At 46.2% G+C, this 26,359-nt stretch overlaps 1 protein-coding gene across 1 annotated transcript in view; it reads right to left on the bottom strand.

Moving 5' to 3' along the window:
* Positions 1-26,359, bottom strand: part of LOC146805186 (uncharacterized) — a 927,200-nt gene that overhangs the window by 572,774 nt on the left and 328,067 nt on the right. The gene's annotated exons all lie outside the window — the stretch shown is intronic.

The following is a 26,359-nucleotide window of genomic DNA, read 5'->3' on the forward strand; positions in this document are numbered from 1 at the left end:
AGTAAGTTCCTTCTGTGAATACCAAAATGAGTAAGTGCCTTCTGTGAATACCAAAATGGTAGTAGGATTAGGATTTTGTATTAAGTTAGTTCTGTGATTCCGGCCCAAAGTCTGTCAGTTACATCCAGTCATGTGACCCAAGACAGGCGGCAGACACAAAAGGGCTAAGGGCAGGAAAATGGCAATTTTCTAAGTGACATTTTCAAAACAATAATGTAAAAATCTGACTTTACTGCTAAAGAGTTTTTTTTATTCAAATTTCATAGATAACAAACATGAATTGGCTACCTGGTCCCAATCAAAACTTACCATTTTTTAATGTAATAAGGCAACCCAATGTTATCCTATGAGAGAAGTAGGGATCACAGTAGTGAAAAACACTTTTAAGTGTTATTCACTACCAGTACATGTAAAATTTAAAAGTGCATGCCCAACCCTTTAAATACAATTCACCCGGACCTATCGGCTACCCATGGTTTACCTTAAGTGTGACTTATATGCAGTATAAGGGGAGTTTAAGGCTTGGGTGTTTCAATCTAACAGACGAGTGATCAGAGAAGGTGTGTGCAAGGTGCTCAACCACTTTGGTCCATCCACATACATTATGTGGGGCCAGCCAGTGGTTGAGTCATGCCCATGCTGGGTGGAAATCTATGTTTCCATAGAAATATAAGCCCATTAGTGTTCATAATGTCCGCTAGGGCTGCCACAGCATAGTGGTGCATGCAGGTCTCAAAGTTTGAGCAGTCCAGATACTTGCTTACAACTAAATAGAAATCACCAACCCACAGTATCGGTTTGAGTTGATCATGAAATGCATTTGTTCCATATCTGTCTACGAAAGTCAGGGTTGTCAGTGTTCGGGCTGTATGTGTTAGTATAATATGTTTCTTATTTATTAAAGCTTGGATTAAATTGAAGAGACCTTGTGTGTTGTTAACCTAATGAAGGGTTTTGAAAGGGGAATCATGCTATACCTGGAGGGCGGTCCATCTGCTGTAAGAAGAGTAGCTAGTGAGTGATGTGACTGTTCTATTTTAGTCTTTTAAACGTTCTGTGTATTCAACATTTTACAGTACACAGATTTATCAATATTATATTGAACACAGGGTTTGACACTTTAACAATTGTTAGATCTTGAGTACCAAGATACCCATAGGCTGTATTCATCAAAGGAACACCCCATCCAGGTCAGCGTGAGACAGAGTGTCAAAAAGCAGGGGGATCATTCCTGGCCTATGGGCTACCCTGCTACTTCCCTCTGTACACCCCCTTCTCCCACTTCCTGGAACAGCCTCTGCTTTGATATATAACTCTCTCTGCCTGACTACACCAATCCAAGTGTTGTTTCCAGGTTGTCAGGTTTAGTGAGAGCCACTTCTTCTGGTATTTAGGCCAGGCCTCTTAATCCCTTATACACAGGAGAAGCCATCTCGCCTCTAGTGGGACCCCCACCATGTGACCTCCACCATAACCCTTGCAATCTCTCACCAATTCCCCAGGATAGATGGACACTCCAACAGTATGTGGAAAACTGATCCCTTCGGTCATGCAGCCCCTAGCACATTTGTCGGAGTCGCTGCATCCCAGTGTATACATAAGCGACCTAGAGAAATAGGACCTGTGCAGTATTCTTAGTTGTACTAGTCTTGAATGAGACCTAATGGCCACTTTCCTTGGACTCTGGAGCACCTCATCTCAATCGCCGTCCTCCATCAGTCCCAAGTTGGCCTCCAAAGCCTCCCTCAGCAGCCCCAGGGGATCCTGGGAGTTGTGTACGATCTTCTCTTACGTCAGAGATATGGCCTTTGCCGTCATAGGGTCTAGCAGAAGCCTGTCCTCCAGTGGCGTGTACTTCATTAATTGTTCTCCCATTGTGATGTCTCTTGAGTGCGTGACTCAGTTGTAAGTGGCGAAACCTTTCTGTTTCTGCCAAATTGTACTCTGTCGGCAACTCCTCAAACGCAATCAGGGCCCGGCTTTGCCAAATGTCACCCAATGAGTCTTTCCCCAGTAGTCCCCACTTGTGGAATTATTCCAGGTTTCCCACATCTTTTAGTAGATCACTGTCCCAGAGAGGGATTTTCTATGTCAGTTTGCCTGCACAATTTAAATACTGATGGACCTCATGCCATATTTGAATCACTGTCTGGGTGTGCAGTGGCATCTGACGTATTTCGTTCTTGCAGTATAGCGCCGTTAGGTAACCCCTCTCGCCCATCGCTTGACGGTCCACTCGATAAAACGGCTCCTCTTTGTCAGCATAATCCCACGCATTGACCTTGGTCAACTGCGCTGCCCAGTAGTATCTCCTGATGTCTGGGACTGCCAGACTCCATCATACACACTGCTCTGTAACTAGTATAGTGCTATTATGGAGCGCCCCCATTTCAAAGGAACACGCGTAATTCCTCATCTATTTTTCTGAAGTGTTCGGGTGGGACCTTACAAGGTGCTCCCTGGAGAATGTATAGAAACTGGGGCAAGGCCATCATTTTAAAGAGGACCGCCCTGCCCATGAGAGACAAAAGGATGCCTCTCCAGTGCGTCACATCCCCCCTAAAATGCTCAATCAGTGGGAGGAGATTATCTTCTAAGAAATCCTTAGGGTCCCTGGACACCTGGATACCCAGGTACTTAAACCATGTTTGCACAAGCAAAGGCGTATCACTTGCCAATCTAGGTGGGGTGTCCCAGTTAATCTGGTAGCCAGAACAGCTACCGAAAAGCCAAAACTTGTGAAGCAGGCTAGCCACCGTGCCACAGGGTTGGGTGACGAAAAGGAGTATATCATCAGCGTAGAACGAGATACGCGTTTCCCACTCTCCAGTTTCCTTGATGCCCCGCACTAGATGGTCTCCCCGGACCCATGTGCCAAGGACTCAAATGCCAGCACTAAGATCGTAGGAGACAGCGGGCATCTCTGCATTATTCCGCACCGCAATGCAAAGCCTTTGGACACAGAGCCCTTGACTCTAACCCATGCCCTTCGGTCGCTGTATAGGAGATAGATAAGGTAAGATAGATTTTAGTGCAGAATTACTTCAAATCATTGCAATTCTTCCAAAGAGATCAAAGAGATATTAAAAACAGTTTTCTTTCTCTATTAAGAAGAGTTTGTGTCTGGCGTGGCTAAAATTCCTAGTGGTCTTCTGTAGGAAGAATAGATTTTATTGTAGACATGAATTTGACAAAATGGGCGTCCATCTGGGCAGAGTCACCCTTCATGCACTCCTCTACGGCCTCTTGGCATGTCCGTAAGTTAAGGATGCGCCAAATTGGACGGAGACAAAAATTTGCAGGGGGCGCAGGATCTTACAAATGCATATACCATGAATTAAAGTTTCTTCCCCTTTGCCGCAAAAAAGGCACTGAGAGGGCGTGTCTTCCTTATACTTCTATCCATACTTATACGCCATCAGAAGTATTAGACCAAAATGTAGCCTCATTAAATGGTGTTTCACTGACGGCTTCATGGCGGATGTTAAATAGTGTGGTAGGGTTTCAGGAGCATAAAGTTTTGACGCCCAGCTGCCATTGGAAAGATTTTTCAAGCCTAGCATATCATGTTCGGCTGACAAGATCTTTGCTTGTTTGGATAACAGTTTTGCAGCCACACCTATGGGTAACAAACTTGACCATATGTCGTGGGCTTCCTGTGCATTCAAACAGTGCATTAGAAATGAACTCCAAGTGTATTTAGGGTTGTTTAACAGAGACCAGATTAAGGGTAATTTGGCATAGTTTCTATAAAACTTACAAAAGAATGAAAAGTGTAATATAGTTTGCCTGCTCTGGCCATCACACAGGCAAGGCAGAAGATCAAGATTGGCATGAAAACCGAGGGGAAAGCAAAGTAAAAATTTCACAGTGCCATTCTTCTTAAGCAGAAAAGGAGTCCCCTCTCCCACTGACCTATAGGTTTTGTAAGGTAGCTAGCCAACTGGTAAAATGTAATCTCGATTGACATAAAAGCAACTTCAGATGGTTTCTTGGACTCCCTGTCTAGCCTTGCCTTGATGTAATGTGTATAGAGTGCAGTTCGAACTTCTTTTTTGCTAACAGTATCTGTCTCATTTGGGCTTACAAAAATGTGTTCGTAGTTAATCCTGCCTAGACTTGAGCGCACCTCAGCTAGCCATGGAATGTACATTCCCTTTTCACATTTAAGGCGATCTTCTATAATCTCTTGTGTGAGGGTGGCCGCGTTTTTTCCCCCAAATAGCTAGCTAGGAGAAAGCAGAACGTGACTGTATGTAGCATTTGATATCAAGTAAGTTCAATTTGCTACGGCAAGCGTATTGGGGCGTGGAGATGGGGGCACCTAAAAGCTTCCGGTAAAAGCTATTTTCTTCACACTGGATGCTGCAGCCCCTTGAGAAGTCCCAGCCCTCTGCGCCATAGGTGGCCATGCGGATGTACTGGAGTTAAAAAAAAAAAAAAACTAAGACAGCTCCAGTCATCCTCGGTTGTGGTAGGCTAGGAAGTGAGTTAATAGCTTTGGAGAACTTGTTCCTACAACATGCCATGTGGTCAGACCAGGAGCTATTATCAGCAAAAAAAGCATTTGCAATGCAATAGGTCTCGCAATTACATTGTTTTGAGCTATTGGCATTGAAAATGTAATTATTTTTTTTCTCTTCGTGAAGCATTAATCAAGTATTGGCGTTGTAAATGACAATGTCTTTTATCCCCTGTTGAGCCCCGCATACAGACATACAAACTGGCACACATGCATCCACATGCTGAGAAACACACGCACCCCGTGAGACAGACACACTTATACATAGAGGCACACCGGTGCACCGAAGCACGTGATCACACACGCAGGCACACTGAATCACAGGCATACTGAAGCTTTGGTTCTCGTAGACTAGCCGACACAACAGACACTGTTACACTGAGTAGGGGCGCACACATGCTGAGAGGGATGTTTTAATTATCAAGCTCAAGGTGCTCACTGTAAAAGTCAAGAGGAGTGAAAGACTGACGTGACATTATCAAGTTGAAACTGAGTAATTACACACGTCTGCAACACATGCTCAGCCTCCTGAGCTAATTTTGTGTCAAGAACACATATACCGGAGACCTTGACCCAATGCACTTCCATTGTGAGCCTGAGGATGCTGATGGTAAGTGCTGCACTTTCCAACATCATCCTCAGGCCCGGGGTGGGTGTTGGTAATGATGATATATAGACTCACCCTCTGGAAGAAGCTGTAAGTGCCCAGGGGAGGTCGTGTAAATCCCAGAATGCCAGGGCCGCAGTGGCTATTGTTACGCCACTGGTACCACACCGGCCACAAACATGTATCACATACACTTAGATGTTGATACTAAGTACCTTTTGTTTGTACAGTTCCTCCGCTGTGCCAAAGTAACAACCTAGAATGGGTAAGGCAACAAAACAAGGTATACCTCTGAATGTGCATGGCTGAGATGCTCTCAGCAAGTGCCAAATAAATCCTTTTAGTGAACGAGAAACGCCCTCTACTACAGACTAGTGAGGGAAGATCATTAATCAAACTTTCCTTTTTTCTGCACCACTTTGGCTTGTGCTGCATACAGACCCTGTACCAAGGTTGGGATACACCAGTCTGTGCTGCAAAGGGCTTCCATAAACTTGGCATGCAGTAGGCTGGGGCTTTTAATGTTTACATGCTCTGTACACGTGGACTCTAAAATTTAAACTGTCAGCCCTGCTGCACTTTTTAAGCACTGGCGCTTTAATTGTGTGGCGTCGCACCATCATTGGACAATCACTGTGACAGGGCAATGGTGGCCACTGCCCACTGCCTGACCAAACAACCAGCTGGCACAGTAGTTATCATCAACTGACCCTACGGTACCTTCAAGGCCAGTACTCTCAATCATTTAGCACAGTTATTAGAGACTTGACCAAAAAGGTTTTCAAAAGGTCCCCTTAGACTATGTACATGGTTTTTGTCTACTCATGTTACCTTTTTGTTTTTTAACCCATTGTTTTTATCATGTAAGAGCTCTAAATAACTGTATCGTGATTAATAAAATCTATTAGAACATTGGAATGTTGGAAGCTCCATTGAAAACAATGGAGTGCTCCGGGCTTATAATGGCTGGTATAAGCCCGGAGCACCAACATTCCAATGTGTCTTTGTTCACAGCTCTGGCTGTGAACAAAGACTTCAGGGAGCCTGAGGGGATTTGAATCCCCTCGCGCTCCCTGAAGGCTTTGTTTTGTTAGAACATTCTGCCCTCTAGTGGCAGAATGTTCTAATAGCCTTATAGCCCGTCGTAGCAGGGCTATACCGGCTTTTAAAGTCCCTCTGCTTTGTTAAAGTCCCTCGCCTTCGGCTCGGGCCTTTAACGCTGCAGCGGGCCTTTAACAGCCGGTATAGCCCGCTACAGCGGGCTATAAGGCTATATTACATTGTTCAATACTACTCAAAAGTCACATGACTTTCCAGGGAGTATGGCTGGAAGCCTGCGACTGACTCAGCTCCCAGACATACTTTTGGAAAATGTTATGGATTCCAAATAAAGGCGGCACGTTCGAGCGGGAGAGGAAATTTACAAAAGTACTTTTACACATTTTTTCTAAGAATCGGGGCCAAAACGTTCAAGGTGGCTTGCTTAAATACATTATAGAAAGACAGCATGGTGGAGATGAAAGCTAGAACAGCGCCGCGAAGCTTTACTTAATAGGAATACGCCGCTAAACAATTGTATTCAATACATGTGTGATGTGTACTTATCCGATTTGTGCGTACTGCAGGTGGATTGGCGCGTTTCAAATGTTCTTTTTATCCATACAGGTGGCATCTCCTCTCTAGAGAGGTTCGCTGAGGCGGATCCAGAAACGGGGATTCTTAGTACAAGCTGTAAACGAGACATTCTCTCCGAGGGGGTCTCGCGCTGCCCTGGGCTGCGAACGTACTCCTCGTAGTAGACCAGAATATCCATGAACTACTATTAAAAGCACTAAATGTATGCAAATGACACTCTCTTTCCTCAAAAAGAGGTTTCAATGTTGCTGGTCATTTTGGGAATTTTGTCAACGCTGCAGGTCACAGCCGTTCGGTCACTTCTGAGCGCGTTTGATTATCAGCCCAATCATTGTAGAGGGTGGAGTCATTTTGTGCGGAGAGTGCTATTACATACTCTTTGCCAAGGTGGTGGCATCATGTTGTAACCAGTTGACTATGTGAATCAACGCAGAGGTGGCCCCTGGCACGGGAAGCAAACAGGTGGCCGACTTCCTGCTTCAAGGCAGATGAAACTGCAGGCAGCTAATGGTAACGTCGTGCCCTCGGTTACCTGCAACAGGCATATTATACTAATAATAACACCTCCAATATTTCAAAAAATAGTACTAGAAATAATACCGAAGGAAGAAAACATAAAATGCCAGCGAACATATTGCAGATAAAAACAATACTACAGCTAGTAATATTTACAATGACACTAACAAGTAGGAACAGCAATAAACGGTTATACTTGTTAACCGTAAAATAATAACAACAAAACCATTTGTTATTACGATTATCGATGTAAAAGAAAAGCCTCCTTTTCGAAGCGACCCTTCCTTGCAGGGATCTAATTTAATTCTTTCACCTCCGTTCTCGATCTTCTAGTGGAACAATACATACATTGACTCACTTAATATAATAATATACCAATAATAAAATATAATGGGGTAAGAATAAATGTAACAGCAATATTAGTCGTCACAGCCTGTCCTGGAGTGTCTGGTGGTGGTGGGCGGGGTATGGGAATTTGCCATGTTTATTACCTCGACAGGTAAGGTCAAATTGCTGATGTCTGTTGCGTAGTTTGGTTGTGTGAGATTATCTGCATCTTTTATTGTTGTTGTTTTTCGGGTGAGGTCATATTCTTGTTTATCATCAGCTTTCGAGATGCTGGCCCGAACGTCTTGTGTGTCAATAGTCCTTTGCACTGGAGCCTCAAAGGGATCATGACTGTACCACTGGATTCTTGTCCTAGTGCCAGTCGTGTTGCCTCCTGGTCACTCACTGCTACAGGGGCGTTCTTTACTTAGTATAGAGAACAAATACCAATACCCAGCCCACAAGCTACACCAAACCTAATCTACAGCCTTCAAGCCAGCTCAGTCAATTCGAACCGCTAACCACTAAAGATGTACTCTCCTTGCTCGCATCGGCTAAGTCCGGGGCTCCCAGTGACCTGTGCCCTCCGAGGGTTATGGCCTTTATTGCACCATGCTGTGCCGCAGAAGTCCGAGCTATATTTAACAGCTCTATAGAAACAGGCACCATCCCTCCTAGCTGGAAGGAAGCCTTCGTTCGCCCTATCTTGAAAAAGCCAACGGCAGACCCCCTCATGTTCGCTAACTATCGGCCCGTATCACTGCTCCCTCTACTGGCAAAATCACTAGAAGCAGCCATAAACAAACAACTGAATCATTATCTTGAAACGAACGATCTCTTGGATCCTTCGCAATCAGGCTTTAGACCGGGCTTCAGCACGGAAACGGCTATCCTTGCGGTCACAGACTCACTGAGGCTAGACATGGATGCGGGAGGATCAGCCATCCTTGTTCTCTTAGATATCTCCGCAGCATTCGACACGATTTCGCACTCTAAGCTGCTAGAGAGACTGAGAGGTTGTGGCATTCAAGATCTAGGCCCCTACATTGATTGCCTATGTTATGTTAAACAATACGTATGTTTTATTTAATATATGTTGGAACTATTGTTCTATTGTCTGTCAGGTTACATTCATTTATTGTAAATTTAGAAATGTTATTACTTCAAGATCTGCATATTCGTTATATCGGATTCACTGATACATGACCATAATTGGTAGACTGTGTGCCGATTAATCATTTGAATTTGGAGTATTGTTTTTAAATCGCTGTTCCAATTGTATCCTACCCCCGGTACACACAGACCTTATTAGCCCCGTTGGAACTACAGAGGCCTTGCCCCGGTGAGTCTTTCTACTCTGACTCTCTTAACGACGCACCGTCACGACGTGCACGGTTACCCGGTGCGCTTCATATAACTAGAGCGCATGCGCCCCCGGTTCCTCCGGTTGAGACGCCACGGGAACACACTCTGCATTAGATGCAGGTAAGAACGCTAGGATACCTTCAGTTCCTAATCCACGACGCGGGCCTACTGGTACTCATTCCCCTTGGTTTCCCCTTAGAACGACTGCCGTAATTGAATTCCGGTTTCCCTGGAACAAGCTGCCGAACGGATTGAGTCCGCGTTACAGAACGGCCCTTGTCCGGGATATGTGATGCCCAAATTGGCTCCCTGTGTTACACTGCTGATCGGATTGAGTCCGCGTTGCAGGTATTGTGAATTTTAAATAATCTTATGCCCCCACATGCGCATCCCAGCGAATAGATCGCCGACTTGGCCCTGACACCGTCCACTTCTGTTTAATTTCAGTTCCAGTGTCTGTGGACCACACACATGGTTTTTGAATTATTGCCACTATAGAATTCTGGTTGAACCTATCCTGGATTCACGCTAGGTAAGCATACACCCGCTCTGTCAGGTGTTAATCTAATGAGCTATACAACATCCTGATTATCTAACTGACACCTCCCCTCCCTCCTTTTTAGACCCCCTAGTCAAGTTGAGGACTCCGTCAGGTTGCCCCTCCTTCTCTATTGTCCTGAAGAAGACCCGCATGGTCAAGGCAACAAATTACCGCAGTACCCTAAGACGGGTCGAAACGTCGACACCCCCTTACGAATGAGCCTGGTACACGTCCCTTACCCAACGTGCCAAAATATGAATTGGATTCTATATTGAAAATTGTGATTCTATCTATGTATACGTGACCAGGACACCCTGTACGGTGAATTGTAAACCGTCTAATTTGTTATGCATCTTAATTCTTCTATTGTTTTCTGAGAAATTTCTCTTCACACACTCACTTCTCAGCACCCTTATTCTATGCACGTTCCCTCTGGAGCAACCCTGCGCCGAACTTTTATACGAATTGTTGTAAATAAATAAATACCGCTAAATCCAAAGTAGGATGTTGTATTGCTTCAAATTTAGTTTCTTGAGCTATGATAAATGAAATTCAGCTCCAAACGTAATGAGATGACACATTACTGAATTGTGAAGTATTGAGTCAGGACCATTGTTTGTTGTATTGATGAGTTGATAGGCAGACCTAATTATTTCTTGGGGCTAATGCACGAGATCCATGCTGGTCATTTCTGGACATAATACTGGTTTAAAGTGAGGTCCCGATCTTTTTGGAAGTCTGGGACTCCGAACATGACCATGGCTGTTGATGAGCCTCACTAGGTTTCCTGTTGCCGGAACGTCTGGGTTCGCCCAAGAGTAGTTTTTGTTTAGCGAGTCGTCAGGTCGGCTTTCTCAGGATTCCCTTTGAAAGGTGGTCAGGACCTTGATCTCTTGGTTGAGTAGGGATATGGGCCGATAGGAGCTACACATTTCTGGGGGATTTTCCCTGTCTAGGTATGGCCACAATGGTAGCCGCACGCTGGTCTTCTGGGAGGTACCCTATATCGTTGGCCATCTGAAACATATTTAGCATATGTTTTGCCACTATGCTTATTACCCCTTTATAGGGTTCGACTGGAAGGCCATTGGGGCCTGCCACCTTGCCCAATTGCAGGTCTTTACCATTGCTCAGTGGTGCCTACTCTACTCCTAAAACCTAGTTGACATGGTTTTAGAATAAGATTATCTTTGGACCAAGTTTTGATATATGGATTTTCCTTCGATGTACCAGAAGCGTTTTCTGGCTCGTTGCCCCAATAACATCATCACATTTGTTTATATTGCAGTACGAGGCCAATGAGACAAAGAGCCCCTGGAGGCCCACTGGGGTTCGGTCAAGGAGAATCGTGTCATCTGTGTATTGTATTGATTGAATTTTGGTGGATGTGATTTTAGGCGGAAATGCTCGAGTGAGAGCCAGCCACTCGGGCAGGTCCGATAGGTACAGATTGAAAAGTAGTGGAGCCATTATGCACCCTTGCTTTAGGCCCCTGTTGGTCATGTTTTTTTTTAGTCATTGACCATTCAGAAGAAACTCTTATTTTTACCCAGGTATCAGTGTACAGTGCGATGACAGCATTTGATAGGGATAGCGGGATACCACAATTATTTAATTGAACCACAAATCTGGGGCAGAAATCGCTTTCAAAAGCTGTTTGGAAGTTGATGAACCCCAGATACAGCGACTTTCCTTTTGTGGCAAGCGTGCACTCGATCATGTGAGCCAGACAGGTCAGGTTGTATTTGACGTGGCAGCCTTTTCAAAAGCCGGTTTGAGCGTATGGACTCAATATGCGGTCTTCCACCCAGGTAGTGAATTCTTGAAGTAAAATACTTGCATAGCCCTTCCCTTCAACGTCAAGGAGAGCGTTCATCCGGTACTTTTGGTGGCTAGAACAGGAGCCTTTTTTATGAATGGGAACAAGGAGAGTACCTTGCCAGAAGTCAGGATTCGATCGACCCATTCTGCTTACCTCGAATAGGGAGCACAAGAGTAAAACCCACTTGTGCGTCAAAGCTTTGTACACCTTCGTCGGTATGCTTTTTGGGCCGGGCACCCCTCCTGGGTAAATTTTTTAAATAATAAGTGCGACTTTAGTTGGTGTTATGTTGATGGTGGGCTCCCATCCTGTCTGAAAGTTGGCATGGCTAGAGCTGTGGTGGCCAGACCGTTTGCTATTAGTGGGCTCTACGTAGAGTGTTTCAATGTGAGCCTCCACTCGGCAGGAGTAATGTTTGTTACAGTTGATGTCTGGCACATTTGTTAACCCAGCTTCAGAATCTCCTTTGGTCCTTTGATTTTATAATTTCGTGAGCAATTACCCAGAGGTGGTCTTCTTTCATCCTCTGGTAGGGGACTCTTGCTTTCCTGTACTCCTTGCGAGTAATTTTATCCTGCTAGGGGGTCCCACAGTATGGAACTGGTTGAGGGCCTAGTTTTGTTACTATAGATCAAACTTTTTCATTGATGTCCATCGGAGTGCTGGAGGTTCTTTCTTTTAGGAAAGCTGGGTACTTAACTGGTGCCACCAGACTGGTCTGGATTCCCCAGTCCCCCTGTCGATTTTTGTTCTTCGTTAGGGCAGAGTCCACGTCTTTACTGTAGAAGCTTACTTCCAAGGCCTTATTTTTCTGATGGATACATCTGCCAGTGGATTCCTCACCTTGTGAATATCCCCTGCGCCAGCAACATTCGGAAACTTTTGTAGCAGTCCACGCCGATGGGGTCGAAGACGACGTCACACAGACACGGCTCCGCTCGCGACTCCACTGACGTCACCGGCTCCATAAGAAGACCTCGTTGGCGTGATGACGTCAGTTCCCTTTTTTCCGCGCCGTCGATGCCAACGGATTTCGGGAATCGTTGCTAGTAGCTTCACTGTTACTTTGTGTATTCTTCTGAGTTTCATCTGTATCTCTTCGAGAAGATGTCGACAAAGAAGTCGGGTTTCAAGCCCTGTCGGGAATGTGGCAAGCACATGTCTATTACAGACCCACATGAAGACTGTGTTTGGTGTCTCTCATCCGACCACGATGTGGATGGTTGTTCCAGCTGCCACAAGATGAGCTCCAAAGCTCTTAAAGAAAGGGAGGCAAAGCTTTTCATCGCTCGGATGAAGAAGGAAAAAAGAGGAAGAAGGAAGTCTAGATCCAGGTTGAGGTCGGCGTAAAAGCTTTTCATCGCTCGGATGAAGAAGGAAAAAAGAGGAAGAAGGAAGTCTAGATCCAGGTCGAGGTCGGCGTCAAAGTCGACTTCGGGGCATGCTTCGAGAAGCAAGAAGCATAAGAAGAAGAAGAGGCATTCTTCTCATCATCACTCCGATAAAAGTTCGGCTCCGAAGTCGAAGTCACCGACTCGACGCCGGAGGGAGTCCGTGTCTCCTTCTCCAGTCCCGACGTCACCTCCAGTTCCTTCTTCTCCAGTGGCTTCGCCGGCTCCGGCTACATCTCCGGTTCCGGTGCCATCCCCGACGCCGGTTCCATCTCCGGCTCCGGCTTCATCTCCGGCTCCGTCTCCGGCGGAGGATCTTCAAGCCCCGGGTGAGCCTGTGACGCCGTTTGTTCCACCGTCGGCTCCGGCAGGCCCGAGTCCGGTGATACCTGACCAGTACCCTGCATTCCCTGGACCAGGTCAGGACCCCTCGCATTATCTAAATGCCATGTACGGGGTGTTTTCAAGGGCCATGTATACCTCTGGTGCACCTGCGGGTCCGATGGGTCCGATGGCTTTTAATTTGGGAGTGCCGCAGGTCTATCCTCAAGCTCCATTCATGCCGTTCTTTCCGGCAATGCCGTCTTGGCATCTACCGGCGCCGAGGATGTCGAGGCCGCTTCCCTCTTCACCGGCGCCGGCTCGACCTCGTACGATGCCGGCTGCTCCTGCGGATCCACGTTCGACGCCGGTGCCGGCGCCGTCGGATTCGAACACGGTGCCGCCGACGCCGCTGGTGCGGATTCGATCCAGAAGGGAAGCACAGAGAGTGGTGGATGAAAGGAGGTATCTTTTGGAAGAAGCTGAAGAGGGAGAGCTGGTTGGGTCTGATGAGGTGTTTGAGGAGCTAAAGGAGGCTAGTGGGCTGGATTTGTCTCCTGAGTGGGAAATCACTCCACCATCAGATGAGCCCTCAAAAGATGCAGCGCCGTATCATGCGGTCATCAGGAAGGCTGCGGAGCTGTTAGACCTTCAGTTACCAACCACGGAATTCAGGTCTAATATTCTTACTGAGGTGCTGCATTCGCCTTCTGCAGTTTCGGAGCCTTTGTTGCCCTTGAATGAGGCCATTATTGACCCTGTACTAGAGGTATGGCGTAAACATTTTTCGGCTTCCGCGGTCTCTAGGACAGTCGCAAGGAGGTATAGGGCGGCTCCAGGGGATCCTGAGTTTTTAACTTCGCACCTATCGCCTGAGAGCCTGGTGGTTCAGGCTGCTTGTCGGGAAAGTCCAAGGGTGCCTTCCCTCAGGTTCCAGGGGACAGAGAGGCCAAAAAGATAGACGAGTCGGCCAAAAAGGTCTTTTCATCGGCCAGCATGGCCCTAAAGTCGACAAACGCAACTTGTCTCTTGGGGCGCTATATCCATGCGCTCATGGACTCAGCGAAAAAATTGGCACCAAAGGTATCGGAGGAAGATAGGGCCGGCTTCAATGAAGTTCTGACTGATGCCCAGGCGGCTGCACGCCAAGTAATTCAAAGTGGACTGGACACAGCAGACTCAGTTGCCAGAGTCATGGGGTCTTCTGTCGCCACCAGGAGGGGTGCGTGGCTAAAGTCCCCTGAATTCTCCCAGGATGTGCAGTCGACTTTGATGGACCTGCCATTTGATGGGTCTGGTTTGTTCGGTAAAAAGGCGGATGCTGCTCTTGAACGCTTCAAGGAGAGCAAGGCTACGGCTAGGTCGTTGGGCCTTCAATCCCAGCCAAGGGGATCTTTCACAAGATATAGAGGCTTCGGAAGGGCGACTTTTCGCTCTTTCAGACAGACCCAGCAATAGCAACAGCAACAACAGCAAGGTTCTTTGTCCAAAGGATACAGAGGAAGAATCAGGGGCCGCTCATGTGGCCGTCAACTCTCCTCCTCTTCTTCCTCTTCCTCTGCCCCTCCCACCTCCGCAAAGCAGCCCTAGATCCGACATTCTGGATCATGCTGGTCCTGTGGGGGGCCAGCTTACCCATTTTCTACAAGATTGGGAATCTGTAACTACAGGTCTCTGGGTTCTGGATCTTGTAGAAAATGGGTACGCCCTTCCCTTTCGGGAATTCCCTCCAAATTACCTTCCTTGTCAAGGGGCTTGCTCGGAGGACCATCGTCTTCTCCTGCAGGAGGAAGTCCTGAAGTTGTTTCAGAAAGGTGCGATAGAGGTGGTTCCAGAGCAGGAGAGGGGTCAGGGATGCTACTCCCGGTATTTCCTGATTCCGAAAAAGGACGGCAGATTGCGTCCGATATTGGACCTCAGAATCTTGAATCTTTTTCTAAAGCAAGAAAAGTTCAAGATGCTCACCCTTGCTCAGGTTCTTCTAGCGCTGAATCAGGAGGACTGGATGGTGTCGATCGACTTGCAGGATGCGTATTTCCACATCCCCATCCTGAAGTCGCACAGGAAGTATGTCCGGTTTACGGTAGGATTGCAACATTATCAGTTTGCGGTCCTTCCGTTTAGTTTTACTTCTGCACCCCGAGTCTTCACGAAGGTGATGGCAGTGGTGGCAGCCCATCTCAGAAGGTCGGGGATCTCCGTTTTCCCCTATCTGGACGACTGGCTGATCAAGGCGGAGTCGCCAGAGAAGGTGCTGCATCATCTGCGGGATACAACTCAGCTGTTGTACAACTTGGGTTTTTCAATAAATGTGCCCAAATCTCACCTGGTGCCCTCTCAGCGCAACCTGTTCATAGGTGCGGTACTGGACACTACTGTTTGTCGAGCATTCCCTCCTCCTCAAAGGATTCTCGACATTCAGGAAATGATTCCTTTATTTTACAACGGAGCGGTCGTTCCGGTTCTGAAGGTCCTTCGCCTGCTCGGTCTGTTTGCTTCCTGCATTCTGTTGGTCAACCATGCACGCTGGCACATGAGAGCGCTCCAGTGGTGCCTCCGCAAGCAGTGGTATCAGCACAAGGGAGATCTCAGGGAGTCTGTGAGGATCTCCAGAGAAGCTGCAGCGGATCTATCTTGGTGGAGCATGGAGGGCAATCTGTCTCAAGGAAAGCCCTTTCATCTTCCTCCATCGGTAGCCACAGTGATAACGGATGCATCCACCTTAGGGTGGGGTGCTCATCTGGGGGATCTGGATCCAGAGGAAAGGTTGCTTCACATCAACCTTCTGGAACTGCGGGAGATACGTTTGGCGCGCAAGGCCTTCCTCCCTTCCCTTCGCGGTCAGTCTGTTCAAGTCCTGACGGACAACACTACCGCGATGTGGTATATAAACAAACAGGGAGGAGTGGGGTCTCTTTGTCTCTGCAGAGAGGCCCTGCTTCTATGGTCCTGGGCTCAGGACCATCAGATTTGTCTGATGGCAAATCATCTGGCAGGGGTGCTAAACGTGCGCGCGGATAGTCTCAGTCGGCAGTTCTCAGCCAACCACGAGTGGAGGCTCCATCCGGAGGTGGTTCGTTACGTCTTTCGGACGTGGGGGACTCCTCGGGTGGACCTGTTTGCCACCCGCGAGAACGCGCACTGTCTGTCATTCTGCAGTCTCCAGTATCCTATGCAGGGAGCATTGGGGGACGCGTTTCAGTTGAGTTGAGGCTCACGACTCCTTTACGCATTTCCTCCCATACCCTTGATTCCTCGGGTTCTGAGGAAGATTCGCCAAGACCGGGCCCAAGTCATATTGATCGCCCCGGATTGGCCAAGAAGGGTGTGGTATACGGATCTTCTCCACCTCTCCTCGTGCCCTCCGCTCCGTCTCCCTCTGAGGGCAGACCTCCTCTCGCAATAGGAGGGGCAGGTTCTACATCCCCACCTCCAGAGCTTACACCTTCATGCCTCGAGATTGAACGGGGCAACCTGAATTCTTTCTCTCTCCCGCCGGATGTGGTGGATGTTATTTTATCGGCCAGGCGACACTCCACCAAATCTATTTATTCATATAGGTGGTCTAAATTTATTTGCTGGTGTGGAGAGAGGTCCATTGATCCCTTGAAGGCTCGTCTGTCTAACATTTTGCAGTTTGCCCTTTCTCTTGCTCAGCAAGGCTTTGCTGTGGCTACTGTGAAGGGATATTTGTCGGCTTTATCGGCTTTCCTTTGTTTGCCGGATCAGCCATCGCTGTTCAAGTCACCTATTGTTCTTCGTTTTATAAAGGGCCTTACAAACAAGTTTCCTCCAACTCCCTTTATTGTGCCTCAATGGGACTTAAACCTTGTATTAACCTATCTTATGGGTTCTCCCTTCGAGCCCTTACACAAGTGTCCCTTGAGGCTGTTGTCCTTTAAGACAGTATTCCTCGTTGCGATCACCTCGGCAAGGAGGGTAAGTGAACTTCAAGCTCTAAGTTCAAAACCCCCATTCTTGACCATTCATGCTGAACGAATGGTACTCAGGACCAGGGCTGCGTTTTTGCCTAAGGTGGTAACTCCCTTCCATCTGGGGCAGTCCATTACCCTTCCTTCTTTCTATCCTCCCCCTTCCAAGGAGGAGGAGAGACTTCACCGCTTGGACCCTAAGAGGGCGGTGAGCTTCTACCTGGACAGGACAAAGGACTCCAGGATTGATGACCAGCTCTTTGTGGGCTTTGCTGGCTGCAGGAAAGGTCGAGCGGTGCACAAGCGCACCCTTTCCAGGTGGATTGTCTTGTGCATCACGATATGCTACTCCCTAGCTGGTAAGGAGCCTCCGGAGGGTTTGAGGGCTCATTCTACCAGAGCAAAGTCTTCTACATCTGCCTTAACTAGGGGTGTTCCGGTGGAGGAAATTTGTAGGGCGGCTACTTGGGCCTCCCTCCACACCTTCGCAAAACATTATTGCTTAGACACCGAGGTGAGGAGGGACGGACATTTTGCGCGATCCGTCCTTCAGGACTTTCTGGTATAGAGGGATGGACACCCTCCTCCGGGAGTGGGGACTGCTGTGGAATCTATTCACAAGGTGAGGAATCCACTGGCAGATGTATCCATCAGAAGAACAATTTACTTACCTTCGGTAACGCTTTTTCAGAAAAAGCGTTACCGAAGGTAAGTAACTTGTTCTTTAGCTGCCATCTTTTGGCGGTTTTCTTACATTCACCCAGTTCCAACTCTAAAATAACCAGTGCATGATCCGGGAGCCCGTTCTGAAGAATTGTTTGTGACCTAGTAAAAACCAAACGCCTAGAGATAAGAAAAAAATCGATACGCGAGAAAGAATGGAATCTACCTGAAAGACAAGTATAAGCGATTTCAGTAGGAAATACGGCCCGCCTAGGGTCAACTATATCAAGCATTGAGCTATAGCTTTGAAACGATTTAAAAGATTTTTGCTTTAACTGTTTTTTTGCATTAGATGAGGAATCAAGTTTCGGATTCATTAACAAATTGAAATCCCCTCCCACAATTATCGCGCCTGAAACTTGGATTAATGATTGAAATAATTCTTCATATGGGGCATAAAGACTAGCAAGCGTCAAAGATCTATGTCCTAGATTACAGGTGACCCAATACCATCTTCCGTTTTGATCACTCGCTAAGTTAACTACCTCGGCCTGAAGTTTCTTACTGAGAAAAATCGCTGTGCCCCTATGGGCTGCAGAAGATGAAGAGAAACCCCTATACGCAGCCCAAGATTTGAACATTGAAAAATCTACTATTTTCCCTGCTGGAATATGGGTCTCTTGTAACAGGATAGCAGAGGGGTCCTCTGTCTTAATCCAGGCCTCAATGGCCCTCATTTTCCTCTTATTATTAAGGCCATTTACATTAAGAGACCACCTTCAATAATTCCCTATTTCCCATTTATCTTGTTTCCCATTTGCCTTTTACGATAAACAAGACAGGTTCCTATATTCCCAGATGGATATAAAAGACAATAAGAAAATTTTAGAACTCCCATTTTGGCACACAATATACACATCAAGACAAACAAAATAACTTGCTCCCCTTCTTCATATCTAAATAGCGATGAACAGATGTATTGGAATCTAAAATATTGTTTTTGTTTTTTCCCACATGCTCCCTTTCCACCCCCGTGTTGCCTCCTTGAGCCATTGTTGCCTGAGCAGATGGCTGCCCCAGCTCAGAGCCAGGCAACCTAACCCCCCACCCTTTTACTGGCACAATGACCTAGTGCCTAGTGCTGCTGATCAGCACCCCCCCTGCCCTCCCCTCCCCTTCGTAAACAAAAAGAGAGAAGCAGCCTATTAACAGTATTTTGACATCAAACAAGAAACAAAAAGCTCACACCAAGGGAAAAAAACACAAAAACCGACAAAGAAGAGAATAACAACCCACTAAGAACAAGTAGCTCTTTGCCTTTCCAAGAATAAGCCCCTTGCAACCTCCTAACTGAGAACTGACTTAACGCCATTAGGGTTTATCCATAGATATCTGCTGCAGTAATTCCTGCGCATCTGGGACACTGCAAAAGATGTGGAATCTACCCTTAACTAGCATCTTCAGCTTACTCTGATGGGCTATCATAGCTTGCGCCCCTTGAGCCTCCTTAAACAAATGTAACATTTTAACAAATTCTTTCCGCCTTTTTGCTGACATATCTGAAAAAATACGGCATACTGGTACGTATGCAGAGGAAAACTGTGTTTGTCTAATGACTTTTGATAAAAGCTGTTCCTTGACCCTAAAGTCCCCAAAGTTAACCAAGATACTCCGTGGAAACTTGGGATTAGGAGGGAGGTGTGCTGGAAATCGATGAGCTCTCCACTAAAGGACATTTTTCTTTAAAAATTAGTCGATCCATTGTAGCGTCTGTTGGCCCTCAATGCCCTCTGGGATACCCAGGATTCGATGACTTGAGCGCCTCGAATGGTTCTTCAACTCTTCCAGCTTAAATTCCAATGTGGTTCTCTGGGCCTGAAAGCTGGCAACTTTGAGATTCATAGATGACACCTGATCTTCCAATTGAGAAATCCTGGTTTCGGCCTCTGAGAGCCATGCCGGGATCTGAGCCATGTTCTCCTCAATCTTTGTCAGGCGCGCATGGATTGCTGCGATCTCTGCAGATTGGAAGGTTTTTTAACTTACAAATTTCTCAAACTAAGCAGACTCTTGGCGTCCCATTGCATGGAAAAAGAGCTGCTGTCTAGAGAAGGATTAATCTGATTTACATTAGACCTATCCTCCTCCTTAAAACTCTCTGGATCGACTAGCACAGATATCTCTGGTAAAATCAGAATAGGCACTTCTGGGACCACCGGAAGAGGATGACCCATAGACCCTTCTCCGGCTAGTAGGTTGAACACGCTTGAAGATGGAAGGGTGGCAGGAGAGGGATGAGTACCAGTCTCAGTGTTCACGTTTTCGGGGCCTAAGTACGAAGAGTTAACAGCTGGAAGGAGGTAATTCCCTTCTATCTCCTGCTCGGCTTCAGCTGAGACCCCACCTTGTTTAGTTTTGGCAAAAATAGGGTATTTTCTATACTCTGTAGACCCACCCACTGTGCCATCAGATGTCGTGGTTACTTTAGTCAAAGCAGCGGAAATTGGAGAAATCGCCCTTAAGGAAGCCATCTCACTAGGGCTTATAGAAGAGTCTGAATCCGTGAGAGGTGCTCCATACAGATATGGTTTAGTGGCCTCAGCACATGTCATCTCAGCGAACTCAGATAGGAGGGGAAGATCTTTTCTAAATGTGGCTGCGTGGTTTGACCGCGCCGTGGCCTGTCCAACTCATTTTTTCGCTTTTTGGCCCAGATTCGGAGACTCAGACTGAACAATCCCTTTAGCTCCTTTGGTAAGTTTTCGCATGATGTACTGCTGACCATGCCCCACTGCCAGTCACTGACCAGGAATGCAGCCCAATTTACTGAAGGGGCCTTATGGGGCCTCCCCAGTGACCCTCAGCCAAAGTGAGTAAAAACGAGATCTTCACTTACCCCCTCTTGGTGAGAAACCTAGAGCTCCCAGAGGCAATGATGTCCAATCCTCGTGCCACTGCCGTCAGCATCCGTGCAAACCAACAAAAGCCAGAAGTAGCATGGCCCTAGGGCAGGGAGAATCTTGTCTTGCGTTAACACCCGCGCCAGTACCAGAGTTTTCTGTTCCTGCTATTCTGGCCTGTCCTGTGGTGCTAATGGCGCTATTGACTCCTCGTACTGGTCCCTGGTACTTTCTCAGGCTAGGAGCGGAAGAGAAAAAAAAAAAAAAGGGAGTGGGCCTGCAGATGGGGAAAAATATAAATCCCTTCCCTCTTTGAAGAATTTTAAGGAACCGCCGGTTGCCGGTTGTCTGCCTGCCTGCTGGAGTGTCAAAAAGAAAAGACCCCGGCTTCTGAGGCTCCGCAGCTCCAGAGCTTCGGCGCTGATGGCAGTGGCGGTTCCGTGGCTCCTCGGAGCTCCTCGCAGCTGTTGCCGTTGCTAGCGTCTGACGTCAGAGGGGAAGTGAGGGAGAGTGTTTGCGACCCTCTCTCAGCCGATCAGCATCTCCGACACAACAATAGTGCAGTGTAGCCATCTCTTGAACGTATACTAGCTATTGACTTCGCCTTTCATTTGACTATTCATATGCTGCTCCCATGGTCAACACGATGATAGAAACATGTCTTTGAACTCACGCTCCTCACCCAACATTTTACATTTAGGACATTCTACTTCCAACATCCTTCCAATCACACACTTCAAAAAGGACATTCAGAAACCTGAAGCAAGTCGAAGCACTTTGCAGCCTTGTCAGAGTTATAAAGTGCTTCACTAATGACGTAATGCAATACAATACTTAGCATTGGCAAGATAAACAAAGTACTGCATATATACTCTTTAAATCAATTTAGTCTTTCCGAGCCTGAGTGGATGTTTTAATGCCAGTAGAAGTTAAAACATCATCAAACAGCTAAAAGAACGCTTAACGCTAACTAAGAACGTTCTACAATTGCAAGCAGTTTGCGCATTAATCGGGGTTTTGAGTTTGCAGTTATAGTGCTGTCTATGAGGTTTCAACTATATCTTTTAGACTATTAAAAACGTGTAGAATTTCTGCAGGAACAGTAGCAGAATTCCAAGTCTTTGCACCTCAGAATGGCAGAAAACGCATTGTACTATCAGGTTATCATTGATTCTGTGGTGCAAATCTCAGAATGAAGTAGTAATACCACAGATACAGCAGCCTGTGGTATCAGTATTATTTGTCTGGTGCAGTATAATGACACAGATATCATAATGAAGCTCACAGTATCTCAACATCATGGCATAGAAAGGAATGACTGTTTCTTATTTCTGAGAATAACATAGAATGGAGTAGAAATTGAAAAAAAAATGAAAGAAAAAGATTGTTGAGCATGAACGGATAGCTTCCAAGGAACCTAGTGGATGATAAAGGTATTGGATGCTTGTAGACATGATGGCTTTTCCAACATTGAAATTATGGTCTTGAGAAAGCCATTAAGATGTACGTATTGGCATCTTTTCTTTGCTTTACACCGCACCTGTACCTAAATGCTATACATTTGACTCAAGAATTGTAAAGCTGGAAAGAGGACATATAAAGATATGTTAATCTTTTAATAATTCTAAGGAGCATCACTGTAGTTTGTACATATATATATATATATATATATATATATATATATATATATACACCACTATTAGGAATATTGCAGTAACAATGTTGAAATGTTTAATCTGTGTTGTGGTTCATTGCAAGCTGCACGTGATTGTTTGAAAAAGCAGACAATGCTTGTATTTTTTTCCATGGGCATGTTCGCCCTAATTTTGTAGGTCCTTTTACTGCTCTTCACCGCTATGGTACATTTCCTAATAAAATTACTTCAAATAGCGAAAAACGGGGACAAAAATCACTGTACTATGAAGCAGAAACAAAAAAAGTGCCTAATTAGTCGCCAAAATGTATATACTTTATTAGGTGTAGTAGCAGGGAGCTATTTGAGAGTGCACAGGAGCAGGCCGACCTTCCATATTATTAGAACCAATGGTGTTTACTTTAAGACTCCCATTCTTTTTCAAATGAGGAAGTAAGTCATCTTGAGCGCTCCTCCCAAGCCTTGGTATTCAAAGTAACCTTAGCCGCAGAGGATGCTTTTTAGGTCTCCGCTTGACAGTACACGCGCTGTCTCGAAGAGACGTGTTTATTCTGTGGGCTTCAGCCCACTCACAAACTTCCCATTTGCTCACTCCGTCGTCTTTCTCTTACTCTTTGTCACCATTTGTCCCTGGCATGCATGGTCATGTCTCTCCTTTTGTATGGCCCTCCCCTCACAGCATGGACCAATTACTTGTAAACATCCACTGCTCCTGCTTTTATGACCATTTATGACCTACTTTTCTCTTTCTTTTTCAGAACCCTACACAGTGCTTGTGCTTTTGCCAGTTACATATTCCCCCTTCCAACCGTACTCATTCCCCGTCCACATATCACCCCTTCCTCTCCCGTCACTGCTTTTCCCACTCTTGCTGCTTTCTGTTTCCCCCGCCCCTCCCTCCCAACTCTGCCTGCTCCCACACACCTCCTGGTGCTTGCCCCATCCACAGAACAGCCCCTCCCACATAACTGCTTTTCCCATCGTTTCTGCTTTTAGTTTCGCTACCTCCTTCTTTCTGTCACTGCTTGCTTCCTCACACTTCCTGGTGCTTGCCCAGTCCACAGATCATCCACTGCCCCGTCACTGCCTAAGCTTTACTTCACTGCCATCTCCTTCCTTCTGTCTGTTTACTCCCTCACACCTCCTGGTGCTTGCGCCATCCACATCTTCCGCTCCCCCAACCCTGTCACTGCTTTAAACCCCCAATGCAGTCTGTTTCGTTCTAGTGAGTGGTAGTATTCTGCCTTTTAATGTCCTATTAGTGTATAACTGACGTGCTGATAGGAGCATGCGTGCACGGCTACTATTACTTGGCACACGTGTAGTCTCTATCTATTTTCTGCACGTGTGGGTACTAGGTATGTGTGTATGGTTACACTCTATGTGGTAATTCTGCAATGGTGTTTATAGGTGGAAAATCAGACCCCAAGTGTATCAGATATGCATTATCACAGGGCATGTCAGAGCTTCTAAAGTACCTGTGTCTTTTGTTGTGATTGCATAGCCACGTTTCTCCTGTGCAAAATGATTGAACTGTTCTTGTCTCACTTTGTTGCTTTTCATTTGATAGGGTGGGATTCTGTTTCTTCAAATTTCTCTCGTCATGACATTTTCTTACTTTTTCGGCATTCATCGGTGAAGCGCTTCCATGCGCCATTGTTGCTTAGCTTGGATTCTCTTCAAACGAGCCAGACTGAGTCTTGATGTCAGAATCTCCCACAATAGATATGTATCCCACAGTGGTGGAGAATACACATTAGTTGTTAAAATACCCCTCACACACCAAAAGGGCCCTTGGTGTCATGCTTCATCATAGGGGTCTTCCCGCCCCTCTACGGGACGGGGCGTGCTACAACCTACGTTTGCGTGGGAGCACTGATATTTATGAGACAACTATGTGTGATGCGGGGGTGTGAGAGGAAGGGTCTGGAGTGAATGGAAAAGTGAATTAAAAAATACCTGGCTCTGTGGTTTAGAAAATTTTAATATACCATTGAGCTGGTAGTAGTAAAAGGTGGAGGGGAGGAGGTGTGGATGCCTCAATGAGCTGTGCCTCCTATGTCTGCCGACATGTTTCGAAGCTCCCCAAGCTTCTTCTTCAGGACCTGAAGGATCCCTTCCTAAAACTTACTTTGTCGTGTAATAACGTAAATGTAAAGTAGAATAGGTAGTGTGCCAGGAAGTAAGTAAACTCCCAGGGTACGTAATGCCTAAACAGGTCTTGTATGGTCGATAAACCTAAAAGAAAACACAAAAGGGGAAGATAAAAGCCATATTCACGTGGCTAGATGATCAATCCAAAGTGAGCATTCAGTGATTTGAAAAAGAAGTGATATAATAATCTCCTTTTAACGCTATCCATAACGTTATCACGTGTTCTGTTGTGAAAATAATGGGTGAAAATAGACACAAACATTAGACAGAACGCACATATAACATAAAGCACACACTCTATACAAAAAGGAACAAGGTTCCTATAATCATACTGTCCCAATTCAATAGTTGTCCAGATCGATGGGAGGACGTCAAAATATCAACCTACTTGTTGTAGAGAAATGAAAGACCTCATGAGCTTGTAGACCGAGTGGTAGGAGTGCCTAATAGGCTATCTACAAGAAGGGAAAAAGAATGGTATATGCAAAAATAAGCCTCAGGACTTACGGGGAAAACCGCCCGGATTGGGCACACCCTGGACTAACGGCTATGCCGTACTTACAACTCCAAGGAACAATGCCCTGCCACGATTATCAGCCCGGTCAGCTCCATCGGTAGGACTGAGCAGGAGGGCGGGTGTTTAAGTACAGGCTCCAATCGGGATAAACGCGCGAAAACCAGTGACTGCACCGTGGCGCGTTGATCCGCTGACTCTGATGTCAAAGACCCGGAACCGGAAATAGACGGGCCGGGTCAAAGACGTGTAATAGTGAATAAAAGGTGTTTTTTTAAATAAAGTGTTATTTAACAAAAAGAAGATTAAAGTATACCAGAGCACTGGGTAAGAAGTAGAATCGGAGGGAAAACCCTCGGATTGCAATCCGTTGGTGGTGGGCAGAAAAATATCCGCATCGGTGGAAAATTCATTACCGATATAATAAAGTAAAATAAACCACAGTTTAATGTAATAAAGTTTGTACACAATAACTCTCCCGAATATTGGAAGTAGACTATTATTGGATGTGTCAGAGATGGACCCGTAAATATTCAATGGCAGCGAAATACCAAGAATGGGGTGAGTTAAATAGTCACTGCAGTGAGCCTAAAACCGGCAGAAACACAATGTTGGAGAGGCAACTAGGTGTATCAAAAAAGGAACGTATGTACTCAATGGGAGCCATCCGCCCTAAAACGGGGGTGATTCACATAGTCATTGGAGTAAGCAACAGACGGGCAGAAGTACAGTGTTGTGGCGGCAATAACCTGGGAGACGGTTATCAGAGGACAGCTCTTTGTATGAAAAAAGAGGGAGGGAAGGGGGTTGGCAACAATCGCACATCCTAGTGACCGTCACTGTTACATAAATTATCGGTATGTCAATGGTTACACAGATGTGTTTGAGATTCACAAGAGGAACTGATTCCATGGTATGTCGTCATTGAGCCCACAGATATGGGTTCCAAGGCGGAACACCCAGCGTTGTTCCTTTTCAAAAAGGCCATTTTCTCCATCAAGTCGTTCGATCACTGTCCACTGTAAGTCATCAATACCATGTTTGTTAGATATATAGTGACTGGACATCTTTGTGGTACTACTACCACATCTGATATTACTTCGATGTTCTCCGACACAAATCTTGACTGGTCTGGTGGTCATACCCACGTATTCGAGACCACATGGGCAAGTGATTAGGTAGACCACATTTTTGCTATTACAATTAGTAAAGCTTCTCTGGTCCCACTTATCACCATTCCTGAATTTGATGTGCCTACTTCTTTTAGTGAGGTAGCATGTACTACAATCCCCGCATGGGTGGTGTCCCTGTATAGGTGGTAGCATGCCCTCATGTATAGATCTAGGTGTGTTCCTAGGTCGGGTATGAACGAGCAAGTCTCTGAGATTTCTACCTCTTTTGTGTGCAAACATAGGTTTTGTGATGTTGAGACCGCAACTATTCAGAAGACGCCAATGTTTGTTCACTATCTTTGTGATTTTGTTAGAATGTGTGT

Source organism: Triturus cristatus, chromosome 8, assembly GCF_964204655.1.
Source record: "Triturus cristatus chromosome 8, aTriCri1.1, whole genome shotgun sequence".
Lineage (NCBI taxonomy): Eukaryota > Metazoa > Chordata > Amphibia > Caudata > Salamandridae > Triturus > Triturus cristatus.